This window comes from Girardinichthys multiradiatus, chromosome 13, assembly GCF_021462225.1.
Source record: "Girardinichthys multiradiatus isolate DD_20200921_A chromosome 13, DD_fGirMul_XY1, whole genome shotgun sequence".
NCBI lineage: Eukaryota > Metazoa > Chordata > Actinopteri > Cyprinodontiformes > Goodeidae > Girardinichthys > Girardinichthys multiradiatus.
In genome coordinates this window covers 19,447,190-19,453,571 of record NC_061806.1, presented here as the reverse complement: position 1 = coordinate 19,453,571, position 6,382 = coordinate 19,447,190, and positions in this window count along the sequence as shown.

Sequence of the window (6,382 nt, the reverse complement as noted above, 5' to 3'; positions counted from 1 at the left end):
GAGGACATCTGATGGATTTCTAGCTGGAGGCCAAAGTTTCTGTGTGTAATCTAGACTACATGTGACTGGCAAGACTTTATAATTGAAGTTTAGAGATGCTCTCCATCCAATTTGCCTGATTTTGCTCTGATGTTTTTTGGTATATAGCAAAGAAGAAAGGGTGGAAATGTAAGTCTGTAGGTGTGCAAAGCTGGTAGAGACACACAATTAAAGACTTGTAGCCTTGATTGCAGAAAGTGGTTCTACAAAGTATTCTCAAGGGGATTGAATATCAAAGCACGCCACCTTTTTTAGAGTTTTATTTGTTAAAAATGTTACATTTTCCTTTCTCTTTGTAGTGCGTAAATTCCACAATTATGCACCACTCTGTGTTGGTCTATCACATAAAATCTCAAAACAACACAGAAATCTCTGGATGTAAGGTAAGAAAAATAAATTAATTAGGAAAAACATAACAAAGGGTATGAAGGATGTTACAATCCCAAGAGCTTTATTAAAAAGCAACAGGACTTATTTTGTTTCTATCCTTCATTTGGTTCTATACTTTGGTCCACTTGACATCCAAATGTGTCACCTTACGTTACCAGCATGTGAGTTGCTTTGGTCACATGTCTAATGGTGTCAGTGGCTGTAAAACCAGCATGGCATCTATGGAGGGTAGGGTCAATGACTCATATGACCTTAATGGCCCCAGTAGTGATCCTAATGTCCCTATAATTTTGATCTACAATTTATAAACCTGAATCAATGTTTCAACTGAAGACGCCTTTTGGGTGAGAAGTAAAACATCTTTGTGAAACAAGAGAAGTCTAGTTAACTTCTATTTCAGCACTTAGGAAACAGAATGAATGAAAGCTATAGCCGTTAAAGGCCAGAGAACACAGAATAGTTCTGGTTGTCTGTCTGGAGAAGGATAAAGGGCCTGACTCCAAGGAGTCGACTGTGTTTGATGTTGTTGGGCTGACGTCTTTCTGGCCTTGGGCAGCTAAAAGTGGCGTCTAAGAACCAGTTCCATTGTTTATGCCTTACATGCACAGACACAGGCGTGACGAGATGCACAAAAGTGCGCAGCCAGTCATGTTTGCTTGCTCATTAAATACAGTGGCGCAAAACTCTGTGCTATCCCAGTCAAGGCGACATAGAGCGTCTAACTAAATTATTTATACCTCTTTCTACATCTTTATGTTATTACAACCTAATACTATTTTAAGTATTTCATACGGATTCTATGTCATAGGCCAATGCAATGTAGCACATATTTGTGAAGATGTGGAGACTGCTCCCCATAACATCATGCTATCACCACCATGTTTCACCATCCGAATGGTGTGTCCCCTACTTTCAGCTTTAAACTTTTCCAATGGCTTTTTTCTTGCCACTCTCTCATAAAGGCCAGATTTTTTAAATGCACAACTAATAGGTGTCCTGTCAAACCGGTTCCTCCCAGAGCAGGTCAGTTTATGTGGGTCATGTCTTGGTAGGTTTGGAGTTGTGCCATACTTTTTCCATTTTCAGACGATCTCTGAGATGTTCAAAGCTTGGTTCCTTGGTCTTCGTGATAGCGTTGGTTCCCTACTGTTCTTTGAAAACTTCCGAGGCCTTCACAGAACAGCTACATATATCTTGAGATCAAATTACACATGGGAAACTCTGTTTACTAATTAGCTGACTTTTGAAGACAACTGGTTTCACCAAATATTTTGGTGAAACCAGCTATTACATAAATTCAAATAAAATATTTATAAGTTTAGGGTTTTAACAAAGTGTAAAATTTTTGTGAGTGGCAAAATGTAAAAATGTTTAAAAAGTATTGCTAGTTTAATAAAGCACAGTAATTCTGCACTAAGTCTACAAGTTATGGTCTGATTCTGACCATGCAAATAAACCCAACCAGCAAAAAACACTGTTATCCATTTCCTAGGGGGCTTTGAACCCACCTGCTGTCTGATCCACTCTCAGGACATGCATACAGAGATGCAATTTTTACATTTCCCTCTGGCTATAGGACTCCCCCTTTTAAAAGACGCATGCAGGAACATTATACATTCAAACACCTCTGAATTTGTAGATATTTTTTGCCTTAGAAACAAAGCTAGTTATCATTGTTACAGAACTGCTCTGCTAAGACATAACCTACCTCCTGAGAAGTACTTACTGTAGTGGCACGCAGATGCAAACACACACACTTATTCACACATACCACCTACTGGTAGTAAAAAATTAAGACAGTGCTAACCTCACCATTTTGTGAGTTGGTGCATGTGTGTGCTCAATTGTCTCTGTCTTCTTTATCTCATTCTCCCCATGCCTCTTCCCCCCTTCTCCTGTCCTCCTCCTCTCAGATCCTTCTTCCTCTCCATGATTTCACAGACCTCCACTTACTCTATTGTGCAGAGAAACAAAAAAGAAGAAGCAGGAGAATAAAGAAACACAATCGCCTTGTCCTCTCTCTCATCTTAATAAGCAGCTCCAAGTTTGATAATTACACGTTCAGCGCGCCGCGTGAGTTCCTATGCAGTGTTCACATCAGGGAGAGAGCCATTGACTCCGCTGTTGAGGGGAGCCACTATTAGGAATGACTGACAACTGTCCCCCCGCCACTCCTAACTCCCCTCCCTTTTGGTCCGTGGAGGCTGTAAAAGCAAGAATAGATCCGATCAGTTTCATCTCCCCATCAGAGAACGTGTCCCTGAAAGTCACCATGTAACTGCCGGAGCAGCCGGCGGACCACATACGTTGCAAGGCCCCATAATCCATCCCATAACCCATCGCCATGTGCTGCCAATTAACAGGGTTTCTACAGAGCAAACGCTGAAGAGACGGCCAGGCTGAGGGTTTTCTTCTGCGGCGGAAGCCAATCTGTTTAGGATTAAGGGAATAACTGGTGTGGCTGACAATGGGGCATCCAACAAGAAGAAAGAGGGATGAAGAGAGAGAGAAAAAAGGAAGAAGTGTAGTGAATGTGTTGACAGGGAGCTGATTGTGTTTTGGCAGAGGTCCGGTTGCTGGTGATGCTTGGAGTCTCTTACTGTTGATTGTCTTCTGAGTCCATTGCTGCACGTGTGAAAAAGATCTTCTTTTCTTGAAATAAAAATTGACCCTATGAAGTTCAACTTTTCCTGATCATTACAACATCCGTTCATTCATACACGTAAATTGCCAGGAGTTTTAGCGTTTCATCTTATCTCAGATCAACAAAATAAAGGCAACACTGTTTTCTTGTGTCTCCAGTCTGTTTGAAGCAGAGACACACCTTATCTGTCTCCTCAGCACAGAGAGGCCTTCTTTTGTAAACCATCGGCTCACTCACCCATTCACCCATTATGATGGCAATCTTAGATGATTAAAGACCTGTGGAACAAACTGGGCTACCTGTTGCCATGATGTCATGTCTGGTCTAGAGCAACTGCAATGATTAAGATTTAGGGCCACTGGAGCTGTTTGTGGAAAAATATCAATTAGTTGCTGGCCACAGGGAGGCAGTTTATGTTTTGGATGTGAAGTGTGGCCTTTTACTGATCATTAAGGAGTACGTGTGAGTGCAAATGCTGACGCTTTTCAGTTGTTAATGTATAAGAAACAGCTGTTTCTTGAAACAGCCCTTGTGTTAAGACTTTAAGAAGCCATTTACGAGTCTTGGTCTGCATTATTATTTCATAGTACATGGCCATAACAATCGAACCACACCGTCAGAGGAATAGTTTAGATGAAGGCATACTAATTTGCTAGAATGGTCCAGCCAATGTCCAAATCTTAATTTTGATTTTTTTTAATCCAATTTTAAAAAGTGCCGTTTAGAGATGCAATCCATACAATTTGGCTGAATTTGAAGCTATTTTGCAAAGAAAAATAGGCAGCTGTAATCGCAGCAAAAGTTGGTTTTAAAAACTATTGATTTGGGGGTGTTATATGCATGCCACACTTTTCAGTTTTTATTTCTAAAAAAATATGTAAATCATCTATCCTTTCTTCATTTATCGTAGAAAGTAATTCAGTTCAATTCAGTTTATTTATATATCGCCAATTCACAACACATGTCGTCTCAAGGCACTTCACAACAGTCAGGTACATACATTCCAATTAATCGTAACCATTGAATATTGCAGTCAGAATCAGTTATTTATTCAAATTGGATAAAAAGTTTTTCTATCTAAGGAAACCCAGCAGATTGCATAGAGTGAGAGATTTGTAGCAGTCACTCCTCCCGGATGAGCATGTAGAGACAGTGGACAGTCACTGGCGTTGACTTTGCAGCAATCCCTCATACTGAGCATGCATGTAGCGACAGTGGAGAGGAAAAACTCCCTTTTAACAGGAAGAAACCTCCAGCAGAACCAGGCTCAGTGTGAGCGGCCATCTGCCACGACCGACTGGGGGTTTGAGAGAAAGAACAGAGACACAAAAAGAACACAGAAGCACTAATCCAGGAGTACTTTCTATGGGAAGGAAAAGTAAATGTTAATGGATGTAGCTCCTTTAGTCGTTTCATCTAGAAAGAAAGAACAGATAAACTCTGAGCCAGTTTTCAAGGTTAGAGTCTGAAAGAGAGCACATATAATTAGTTACAGTAAAAGCTCAGTCAATTGCCATGTCTAGGAGAGAGAAAGGGTTAAACACTGAAAGACAGGGCCATGTGGATCATCGGTGGAGGGTGAGCATTAAGTTGTTGCCAGCAGAAACTTGGACGATGCCCCCCTCCAGAAAGGTGTCACAGGTAGACACAGAGTCAGGCCAGGTGTAGCTTCTAGAAAGAGAAAAAAGAGAGAGAACAAAGTTAAAAGCTGAAATAACAGCAAATAATGCAAAATTGGAAAGTAGTGTGAGGATGTAGCGAAGAGGGTGAAAGTGGTCTGTATAACCTCCAGCAGCCTAAGCCTATAGCAGCATAACTACAGAGATACCTCAGGAAAACCTAAGCCACTCTAACTATAAGCTTTATCAAAAAGGAAAGTTTTAAGCCTAGCCTTAAAAGAAGACAGGGTGTCTGCCTCCCATTCTACTTCGAGAGACTCTAGGAACCACCAGTAAACCTGCAGTCTGAGAACGAAGTGCTCTGTTAGGAACATATGGAACAATCAGATCTCTGATGTATGATGAAGCTAGATCATTAAGGCCTTTATATGTGAGGAGGAGAATTTTAAATTCTATTCTGGATTTAACAGGGAGCCAATGAAGGGAAGCTAAAATAGGGAAAATAGGATCTCTCTTTTTAATTTTCATCAGAACTCTTGCTGCAGCATTTTGAATCAGCTTTTAACAACAATTTGTGGACATCCTGGTAGTAACAAATTACAATAGTCCAGCCTTGAAGTAACAAATGCATTGACTAGTTTTTCAGCGTCACTCGTGGATAGAATATTTCAAATTTTGGCAATGTTCCGGAGGTGAAAGAAGGAAATCCTAGAAACCTGTTTAATATGGGATTTAAATGACATGTCCTGGTCAAAAATAACACCAAGGTTTTTTACTTTATTACCGGAGGTCAATTTAATGCCATCCAGGTTAAGTGATTGACTAAGCAGTTTCTTTTTTAAAGACTCCGGTCCAAAGACGACAACTTCTGTCTTGTCTGAATTTAGAAGCAGAATATTTAAAGTCATCCAAGTTTTTATGTCTTCAAGACATGCTTGTAGTCTATCTAACTGTTTGGGCTCATCAGGATTCATGGATAAGTAAAGCTGAGAATCATCAGTGTATGAAAATGTATTCTATGCTGCCTGATAATTTTACCTGTTGGAAGCATATATATAGTAAAGATAACTGGCCCAAGTACTGAGCCCTGTGGTACCCCACAACTAACCCTGGAGTTTAAAGATGATTTATCATTTACATGAACAAACTGGAATCTGTCAGACAGATAAGATTTAAACCAGCCTAGGGCTGTTCCCCTGATCCCTACAGCATATTCCAGCCTTTTTAAGAGAATATTATGGTCGACTGTATCAAATGCAGCACTGAGATCTAACAGAACCAGTACAGACACAAGTCCATTATCTGAGGCCATAAGAATATCATTAGTGACTTTCAGCAGAGCTGTTTCAGTGCTATGATGAGCTCTGAAACCTGACTGAAACTCTTCAAACAAGTCATTGCTGTGTAAATGTTCTCACATTTGATTAGCAACTATTTTCTCAGGAATTTCAGATAAGAATGGAACATTGGATATAGGTCTGTAATTTTTCAAGTCATCTTGACCAAGCGAGGGTTTCTTAATTAAAGGTTTAATTACAGCTACCTTAAAAGCTTGTGGTACATATCCATTTACTAAGGATACATTAATCATATCTAAAATGGGGCTGGTAATCATAGGGTACACTTCCTTAAATAATTTGGTTTGGGATTGGGTCTAACATACAAGTTGAAGGTTTAGATGAAGCTAATA